Source organism: Ailuropoda melanoleuca, chromosome 1, assembly GCF_002007445.2.
Source record: "Ailuropoda melanoleuca isolate Jingjing chromosome 1, ASM200744v2, whole genome shotgun sequence".
NCBI lineage: Eukaryota > Metazoa > Chordata > Mammalia > Carnivora > Ursidae > Ailuropoda > Ailuropoda melanoleuca.
Window position 1 is genome coordinate 209,729,037 of NC_048218.1, and position 9,595 is coordinate 209,738,631.

General features: G+C 59.5%; 1 long non-coding RNA gene across 1 annotated transcript in view; it reads right to left on the bottom strand.

Annotated features, from left to right (window-relative positions):
* Window positions 1–4,660, bottom strand: part of LOC109490675 — a 5,200-nt gene extending 540 nt beyond the window's left edge. Inside the window, exons 1-2 of the long non-coding RNA XR_002144046.2 lie at window positions 4,582–4,660; window positions 1,623–1,796 (exon numbers count right to left, since the gene is read on the bottom strand). This is a non-coding gene — a long non-coding RNA (uncharacterized LOC109490675). The remainder of the gene's footprint in view (window positions 1–1,622; window positions 1,797–4,581) is intronic.
* Window positions 4,661–9,595: the final 4,935 nt, after the last annotated feature.

Consider the following 9,595-nt stretch of genomic DNA (forward strand, 5'->3'; position numbering starts at 1 on the left):
GGTGGTCCTGTGACTGTTAGAGACATCTTCATTCCAGGCCGGGCTTGCATTCCCTCCCATGGTCTTCACCACACCCCAGCCCCCACGGATGCTCCTAGAACACGGAGCGGGCCGGGCAGGTGTTGTCAGGTGGGGACAGGGCTGGGCGGAAGGAAAAGGCAGAGGGAGTTTCCAGCGCCCTCACATGCCAGCCTCGTCCCACGTGGGCCTTGCAGGCCCCCTTCATCAGGGCAGACGGGGAGGACACGTGGCATCAGGAACAGCACAGTGACTTTGCAGTGGGAGGAGGGACTCCCGTGCCCCAGGCCTGGCTGCCACTGGTGCCCCGCGACCTTGCCCGTCTCTGCCAGGGTGCTAAGGCCCAGTCTGAGAGCTGCGTCTGCTCGAAGTCCCACAGACCGGGGGTTGAACAGCAGAAGTGTACTCTCTCCCAGTCTGGAGGCTGGGAGGCTTAGATGGAGGTGTGGGCAGGGCCGGGCTCCCTCGGAAACCTGCACGGGAGGCCGCCCTGCCTCTTGGGGCTTCTGGTGCTGCTGGCAGCCCCCGCGTCCCCTGGCTTGCAGCCGCACGGCCTGGTCTCTGCCCTCATCGGCACATGGCCTTACTCTCTGGGTGGCTCCATGTCCTCCTCTCTTCTATAGGGACACCAGTCAAGGTGTACGGGGCCCCACCTGCTTCAGGATGAACCTCATCTTAACCTAACTGATGACATCTGCAAACACGGCCACACTCTCGGGGTCTGGGAAGGACACGGCGGGGAGGGGAGCACCCCCGGACAAACGCGCTCTGTTCGAGCCCCCCCCCAGCCATCTACTTCAGCTCGTCTACGGGACAGACAGGTGAGGGACCCCCAACGTGGGACGTGGCGCAAAGCTGTGTCCCCCTGAGCCAGAGCCAGCAGGAGCCAAAAACACACCTGGCTCTCTGAAGGGTGGCGTCACTTCTCAGTCCTCCTCCGGGAGGTGAAACACTGAAGTGAGTGTCATCTCTGCATTTCCCTCCAGACCCATGTTCTCAGCGCATTGTTCACGGGTGGCAGGAGGCCCCCCCCTCACCCTGGCAATGGGGTGGAAGACGCTGCTGGCTTGCTGCGGTCACAGAGCTACCTGCCACGGGGCTGGAGTGCTGGCTCACCGTCACAGCCCCCCGCCCATCACGGCTTGCTCTCCCCTCCTGCGCACGTCCAGAGCGCCTGGTTCTTAGCCCCATTTGCCGCCTCTCCCTCCTGGGATTATTCACCTCTGAGAGGATTCAAGTCTCTGCGTGTGGTTCTGTGCGTGCACAGTGTGCGTTCACTGCACGGAGAGAATAAACCGACAGCTGGAGGAGAGGCCAGAGGCCGTCTCCACGGGCCCCTCCAAACCGCCCCACGTTTGGGTCCCACTGTCCATGGGACACCGGGTGACGCTGCCTGGTATCCCCCCACTGGCCTACACAACAGGACCGAAGCACCCGGAACTGCGTGTGCCCTCACAGTCCGGCAGAAGGGGAAAGAGGGGCACCAGGAAACCCCCTTTCTGCCCACCCTTCCTTCTTCCTACGTCTTTTCTGGCAACTTCTGTTCTCTCCAAGCGCCTGCGAATGGATTCACTGCTCCGTCATCCAAGGTGGGGATTACTCACCGTCAGAGCAGCCAGAGGACACCGTGCCGAGCCCTGCAGAGCACGCGGGCTCCGGGCAGCCCTTCAGGAAGCTCCGGGGGCCGAGGCGAGCAAGGACGCGAGGAGTCTGGGGTAAGATGGCAGGCCCTCCTGGAGAAGGAACTGAGATGCCGGCCCATCCCGAGTCCATCGAAGCTGTCACAGGGAATGACACTAATCAGATGAGTGTGCTCCGTGGTTTCCGGGGTTCCTCCAGCCACTCATCAGATGTGACTGAGGGGTCATTGGTAGTGGACTGGCCGTGTGGGAAGCCTGCTGGACACAGCTTCCAGGTGCTGTGGAGACCCCACAGGGCACCTCTGGGACCTCAAAAAATCCTGCATTTATAGGCCAGGTTTCGATTCAGATGTTGAACAGAGGGTGGAGTTAGCACGTTCCCGTAGCAAAGCCATCCCCCTGGCCTCTTTGTGGGGACCCTCCGTGGAGGAGAGGGTCCGGAGGGGTGGGGGCCCCACTCAGGCTGGGTGGCAGCACTTCCCCAGGCCAGCATTGCTAACAGGGAAGTGATTCATGTCTCAGACAGCAGCCCAGACCCCAGCCCTCCATCCCCCCATCTTCTCTCATTTGGGCACTCTCTCAAGGGACTTGATTTCCTCCGAATGAAAATCCATTTGCCCCCCAGGTGACAATGTGCTTGGAGCCCAAACTTCAAAGGCTCCCAGACCCCAGCCCTGCAGGTGGCTTCCCCTTTAATTTAAACTGGGCTTCTGCAGCCCTGGATGAAGTCAATGTCAAGAGGGGTGTTTCTTAGGCAAGGTCATTGGAAGCTGGGTGAATACGACCCCGGAATCAGGGTGGCTGGGAGAGACGCCCACGACGGTTCATTTCTTATAGACAACAGAGCAGGGAGTCAGAGCTGCTCTCAGGGGGCCCTATCATCTTGGGGGTTAGAGACCCCACCCCTGCTTCACCTGTGGACCTCCTCGGAGGGTCTCCAAAAAGGCCCATGGAGGTAAAGCCCAGCCCTGCCTGTTCCTTCAGCTGTCAGATGCTCTGGTGAAAAGAGGTACAGCATCGATGTATGTGGTTTTGGAGAAAGGAAACCCACTGGAAACAGGGCATTTCCCCAAACTCCATCCAGCTGCTTCCATCCCCACACTCCCTGAAGCTTTGAAACCTGGAACCCCAACATGAGTGCAGTTTGCTTCATAGGTGACTGGAGTACAGTTTCAAGCCAGGCAGGAAAGGTAGGGACCCTTGGGGCATGGTCGCTGGGGGAAGGGGTGGACCCTTTGTTTAACGCGCAGAAGCCCAGATGCAATGTGCTCAAGGACGACCCTAACCTCACCGGATCCCAGGAAGGACAGACGCATAAGGAAAGTGAAGCACGGTGCATGACGCAGGTGAGACATCATACAAATTCTCTGAATCTCCTGAGGAGCGGGTGGGAACAGACACCTTACAGCCCGAGGTCTACCCGGGAAGGAAGGAGCTCAGTGGAGGCCAGGAGCACCGAGCTTCTCCCAAACACAGTCTGTTCGTTTCCCCTCTCCACAGCCCCTCTTCTAAAGCCCAGCTTCTGCTCCTTGCCTCTCCTCCCCTGCCTACGCCCTGGCGTCCAGATCTGTTGGTGCACAGGCATTCTGAGCCCAAGGAGAAAATGAATGTGATAGGTATGGAGTCCTAAGCACCTGACTTACTCTCCCTCATGTACCGTCACAGCAACTCCCTGATGACTGTTACTGCCCCACTTAGGGGGGAGAAAAGGCTCAGAGAGGGTAGCAGACTTCTGCAAGACCACACAGCTAGGGAGTAGAGGGGCCGAGGCCAGGCTCAAAGCCACTCCCCACCCCGCACCCCGGGCAGTCTCCTAGGACTTCGCTGGTAGTGTTTGGGCTGCAAAGTTTTGGAATGAACTATAGAGAAACACTTCGTTTTCTTAGGGAGCTGAGTTTCCTGGATGTCTAATAGGAAAGTATCTCAACTTTTAACATTATTTTACCTACTTCGGAGGGAACCCTCTAATCTGTTATTAAACACCCTTCCTGACTTTTCAATGCAGTGTATTAAATACGCTTGACTTTTTCTTGACAGTTTGGGGGCCATTTACGTAGGGGACAGTGACAGCTTCACTCCAGCTGTGTTTCCGCCACCCTGTGGGAAGACGGGAGGAGCAAGAGTCGCCAGTGGGAACAGGTGTTCAGGCCAGAGAATCCCGAAGAGGCTGGCGCGGCTGCCTGGATGGTGGACAGAAGCAGATGGACGGAGGCCAGGTCGCCAGCGGGGATTAAGACTCATTAGATCAAAGCTAAGGACCAGGGGGAGTGGAGCCAGGGTCAGCATCTGGAATCTCTCCCGGCAGGGGTTATTGGACAAATGGCATGTGGCGCCAGCTGTGCCCTTTGATTTGGGAAGATTCGAGGCATCTTTCATCGAGTCTATCCTCAGGGCCGGGACCAGGAGGCTCTGAGGATTAAAGGCTGGGTCCCGGGGCGCCTGGGTGGCACAGTGGTTAAGCATCTGCCTTCAGCTCAGGGCGTGATCCCGGCGTTATGGGANCGGACCAGGAGGCTCTGAGGATTAAAGGCTGGGTCCCGGGGCGCCTGGGTGGCACAGTGGTTAAGCGTCTGCCTTCAGCTCAGGGCGTGATCCCAGCGTTATGGGATCAAGCCCCACATCAGGCTCCTCTGCTATTGAGCCTGCTTCTTCCTCTCCCACTCCACCTGCTTGTGTTCCCTCTCTCGCTGGCTGTCTTTATCTCTGTCGAATAAATAAATTAAAAAATCTTTAAAAAAATATAAATAAAGGCTGGGTCCCTGCAGCAGGTGGGTGGCTCGACCTTCCTGTGCCTCCTTCCCTGTCTCTCCGCATCCAGTGACAGCGGGTGCTGGGGCTTCTCTGGGCACGGGCATGTCTCTGTGAGCGGTGATACTGTGCGGGGCCAGACCGTTGGGAGACAGCTCAAGGCTCCATCACTTACCTGCAGGTGTGTCACGTGAGCAAATCACCAAACCTCATGGTGCCTCGGCTTTCTCATCTGGAAAGTGGGAAGAATGAGGGTGGAGCCTATCTCTCAGGCTGGCTGTGAACCTGCCTTTATCAGGTGGCAGTCCCGGGGATCGGCCCGCAGGGAAGGCTACCCAAGCATGCTTTTGACAAGCTGACAGGTCTCCTCTCCGGCCTGTGCTTGACCTCCTGACGGTTGATCATCTCGTCTTACAGGATCTCATTTCCCAATCTGGAGATGTGCATGCAAGCCCTGGGAAAACGGCCTCCGCCGCCTATTTCTCCCATCTGAGGCTCTTCACCTGCAAAGACGACGCACCGGTGCCGGAAGTGGTGGGAGCTGGGGCTTGTTTCCCAGGCCAGACTGGTCTCTGTCAGCCAGAGGACGTGGTCCAGAGGAGTCAGAGAGCAGGGCCGGGGTGGGGAGAAGCCCAGGGGCTGCACCCGGCAGCGCCATACGCTCAGACCTCTGAGAGCATCACAGGAGTCTTCCACAGAATGTTCTAGAGCATGGTTGTCTCGTGCACGCGCATCGATGTACGTCTCCTGGTGCCCCCACCCCTCACCTGTCAATCACTCGCTGGCACAGGTGGACGGAGCTGTCCTCACTTGCGAGGCACCCGGTCCAGGCGGGAGGCTGAGGGAAGCCGTCAACAGGAAGCTGGGTAGTGAGTCGAGCAGGGTTTTGGCATCGTGTGGAAGGTTCTAGACAGGCCAGTCGGTGCCCCATTTCTTCAAGCTGTGGCTCGGAAGCTATGCTGGAGGGCACCTTCCCTGAGTAAAGCGCGCAGACCGTGGGGCGAGCGTCGGGTCAGGAGCGTGCGCAGTGCCCATGCGTGTGCGTGGCCCTCGGGGCACCTAATGCAATATTCGGCCCACAGCAGGTGCTTAATAAAATGTGTTGAGCGCCGAGACCCAGAGATCTCGGATTCCAGCATCATTTCTCCCACAGGACTTGACCTCACCACCCTATACTCATCTCAGCTCCACGACTCAGCCGCTAATCGTGGAACTTTGAAACACAGCAGGTTAAAATTCATCAACGTGCGAAGCGCTGTCTTATCTGGCGGCGGCCCCACTGCTCCGAAGGGCAAAGCCACAGCAGCTGCTTTGGGAAAAGTCCAGCACGCACTTGGCCTTTCAGGCTGAAAGGAGACAAGACACGTCCTGTCCTCCCCCTGGGAACAAACAGCCAATGTTGAGATATTTACACTTTTCAGGGGATTCGCTCACCCCTTTTCTGTCTAGGCTTCGCTCCACAATGAGGTCAGTGGGGCCGGCTAACCATCTTCACTTGGCAGGCCAGTAGGCTGGGCCCCGTGCACAGGAGGCTCCACACCTGGGATGCAGGGCGAGCACGGGGCAGGCTGCCTGGGCCCTTGATCTATGGTGGTTATTGTTATAAAGGACGGGCGGGCGGGCTGCATGGACCTGGCCGCAGCCCACGCTTGGCCTGTGACTGGGAAGCAGACTGGCCCTGTGGCCGCAGGGCTTCTTCCCAGACCTCTCAACTCTTGCTCAATGTCCTGTTTTGCACACAATGGGCTATTTTTGCTGGGAGTCCGAGAGGATTCTGGCAGGCTCAAGGGAATGGTTTAGGTCCCCAAAAGTAAAGGGTCGGGATCGGAGGAGGTGCCCTAAGCCCCTAGGGCAAGGGTTTAGCCCAGGAACCTGCAAAAGGATGTGGAGATCCCCTCGGACTGACCTGCGACAATCCTTGGCTGGATTTCCGGTCTTTGTCAGCCGAACAAAGGCGGCTCCCGGCTCCCGGCTCCCTGCACCCAGGAACTGGACCACCGTGAGTGTAGGAAAGGAAACATAATCTGGCCGTGGTTGTTGGCAGAGAATTCAAGAACAAACGCCCCTTTGTGTCCTCTGGCTCAGTGTACTAGAGTGATAAAGCCAGCCAGGGGAACAGGAAAACCGTATCTTGACCAGCTCTGCCGCCTCACTCGCTTTTCGTGGAGCTGACATTGCAGGACTGGCTGACATCACAGGGCTGGGCTTGGGCTGGGCACTCCCCTCTCTCTTGGGCGTGGAGGTGGCCCAGGTGGGGAGCAGCTGGGGGCCTGGATAGTGTCACTCCGCTGCATGGGGGGGAGCAAACTGGACTCCTGGCCCACCCTATGCTGGAACCTCAGAAGTGCCAAGACCTTGCCCACCATGATGGCAACAGCTCCACGGAGCTTCTGGAAAAGTCTGTACCCCTTGCGTCCCAGCATCTACAAGCTGGAGGAGCCCTCTTCGTGGGCGCCACCCAACCGTTGAGCAGATTCTGACTACTGGGGAGAGGAATCATTGTGTGGGACACCAGTGTCAGCGCCAAGAAGGGTCTCCTAAGCAGACCCAAGCCCCGGCCTCTGCTCTCGTCCCATCCCCCGCCATCCTTACTCCGGCTTTATCAGTGGAGGCCTGAGCTCTGGCGGAATCGGAGGACTTGTTCTAGACTTATTCAAGAATATCCTAGGGAGAAGTCACGTTTGCCTCTGGACTTGGCCGAGAGTTTAGGGCTGGAGTGGTGGAGACTGTCCGGAAAGAACTAAGGTGCGCACCTTGGATGCGACCAGGCAGACTCAGCACTTTCCTCCGGTCCTGGGATGGAGCCCTGGAGCTGAGTCCACACTGCGCTCTTCGCCAGCTGGGGACCTGACCTCCCGGGGTTCAACGCCGGTGGCTCCAGCCGGCCTCTGCCTTCGCCTTCCCTGGCCCACCCTCCACCTGGGGAGCCCGGCGCGCACTCCCCCAGTCAGGGAAGTGCTCGCCCGAAGGTGCCCCAGTGGTCCCTTCTTCCCCAGGGGAAAGAAGCTGGGAGCCCCCCCAGCCAATGCAGCCCCCCCGGGGCTGTCGGGGCTGGAGGCTGGCGTGGTGGAGGCGTCTCAGCGCGCCCCCTGCCGATTGTATGCGGTGGGGGCAACGCCACCTCCCTCGGGAGGCCTAGGGTCCAAGGCAGAGGGGGAAAAAGGCACGTGTCCCTTGCCAAAGAAGATCTGGTTTAGGAATGAAATCTGCTGAACTAAACAAAAAACAACCACGCGGGAGGGAAGCATTGGTCAGTGTTCCCTCTGAATGCTGTTTGCCCTAGGAGAAGGATGGAGAACCCGGCCCGCTTCGTGTCCCCCTTTGCTGACCCACCCCGACCCATGGGACCCCAGAAATCAGGTCTCCCGCGGAGTCTGCTGCTTAGACAAAACTCTAGGATTCTGGGCATCTGTAAGGCGAAAAACTGCAACAGCGAAAGCAGAAACTGGATTTTAAAGGCCCTCACGGCCCCACAAGCCCTCCGGCAAGGCCGAGGAATGGCCTGCTCCCTAAAAAAGGCCCCAGTGCAAAGTGACTGGAGTGAATGACTTGAACTCGGCGTGTCCGCCTCCGCACGGAGTAGTAACCCGCCACTTCTCGTTCCTTACGCTCCAGGCACCCAACGCGAATGGCACCAACCCCAGATTTTTTCACGAAGGCTTTCCTCCTGAGAGGCTTGGTGTCTGCGCAGCCCTCTCTCGGAACCACTCCTCTGCGCCCTGCACAGCCCCTGCTTGGGAATAGCTCCGATACTCAACGAGCTCGTCCCAAGTCCTCTGAACGGCCCGCGAGGGCACGTGGCGCCGTTTTGGTCCCCGGGAGGACAGTGCGAATCCGCCGCCGGTCGCGGCACCAAGGCCCTGGCTCTCAGGTCTCGAGGCCGGAGTTCAGCCGCGCGGCTTCTCGCGGGCGCCTCAACCCTCCGAATACGCACATTCATTTATGTATGTGTTTTAATGTAGTAAATGGGCAGCTAAATGAATTGCAATTTGTAATTTTTATGGTTAATTTGAAATCTCGCTCTTGTTGGCTAATCCTGTTAGTTGGTGGCAAAACAAGGAGAAAGTCGTGTTGCGACAGCCGCGGTTCTAATAGGCATTTTATGTGAAATTACAGCCACCCGGCAGAACAAAAGGCGCAGCCGGACTTGAAGGCCGAGCGGCCGCGGCGGGTCCGTGCTGCCCGCCCGCGCCAGAGCCAGCCAGCCGAGCCGAGGCCGGGGCTCCGTGCGCCCCAGCCGCGTCGCCGCCCGACTGCGAAATTTAGAACCCCGTTTGGCACCCCGGTGGTGGTTGTGAACTCCCCCGCGCCCCAAATCCTCAGCCCGGGGCTCCGATCCTCCGGGGCGCCGAGGCCCGAGGGCGGGACACGCCCAGGCCCTCCGTCCCTCCCGCTCCTCCTCTCTGTTCCCTTCTCTCCTCCCTCCTCCTCCTGGTCGGCTGTTGGCGCCAGTCCCCACGGAAAGCGAACCGGGGAGCGCGGCGGTTCGGGAACGAAGTCCCTTCTTCCCCCTCCCGGGCCTCGCAGCCCTCGGTCCCCGAGGGGAAGCGGCCCCCGCTCTTTCTGGCGCCGGGCGCGGGCCGGGTGGGGGCCCCGCCGGCAGAGCGCGCGTGAGCGGGGGCGCTGGAGCGCGCGGCTCGGCTTGTTCGCGCGTTGTCCCCCGCGCCGTGTTTCTTGTCCGGCGCCTGCTCGGTGCCATCCCAGTGAGTTTGATTGAAACGCGGTTGCGAGAAGGTGTCGAGCAGGGAACGTGGCGCGCGAGGCGGGAGGGGCGAGGAAGGGGGCCCGGGCAGGAAAGGGGCCCCGGAGAAGCGCGGGAGGGCAGCGGCTGGTCACCGCCGCGCGGCGCTGCTCGAGGACTCCTATTTTGAAATCGGCGGCTGTCCCCTCCGGGGCGCAGGATGCAAGGGTCAAGTGTCACTTCCTCTGGCAGTCAATCTCCAATATTCCTTGTAATGTTTCTAAATGGACGAATTCATTACGCGGGGACATGTGAATGGGGAGAGGCCGCCAGCGCGCTGGGTCAATAGCGTCCACTAATGGTTCATTTTGCACAGCCGAGCGCGGCGCCGTGGAACCCGAGGAAGAACCCAATCAATACTGTGCACTTCCTGGCCGCCACGGGCCTAAAGGTCACGCAGGGAAGGTGGGAAAGGGCAGGCACCCGACAAGTCCTAATTGTCTCCCTC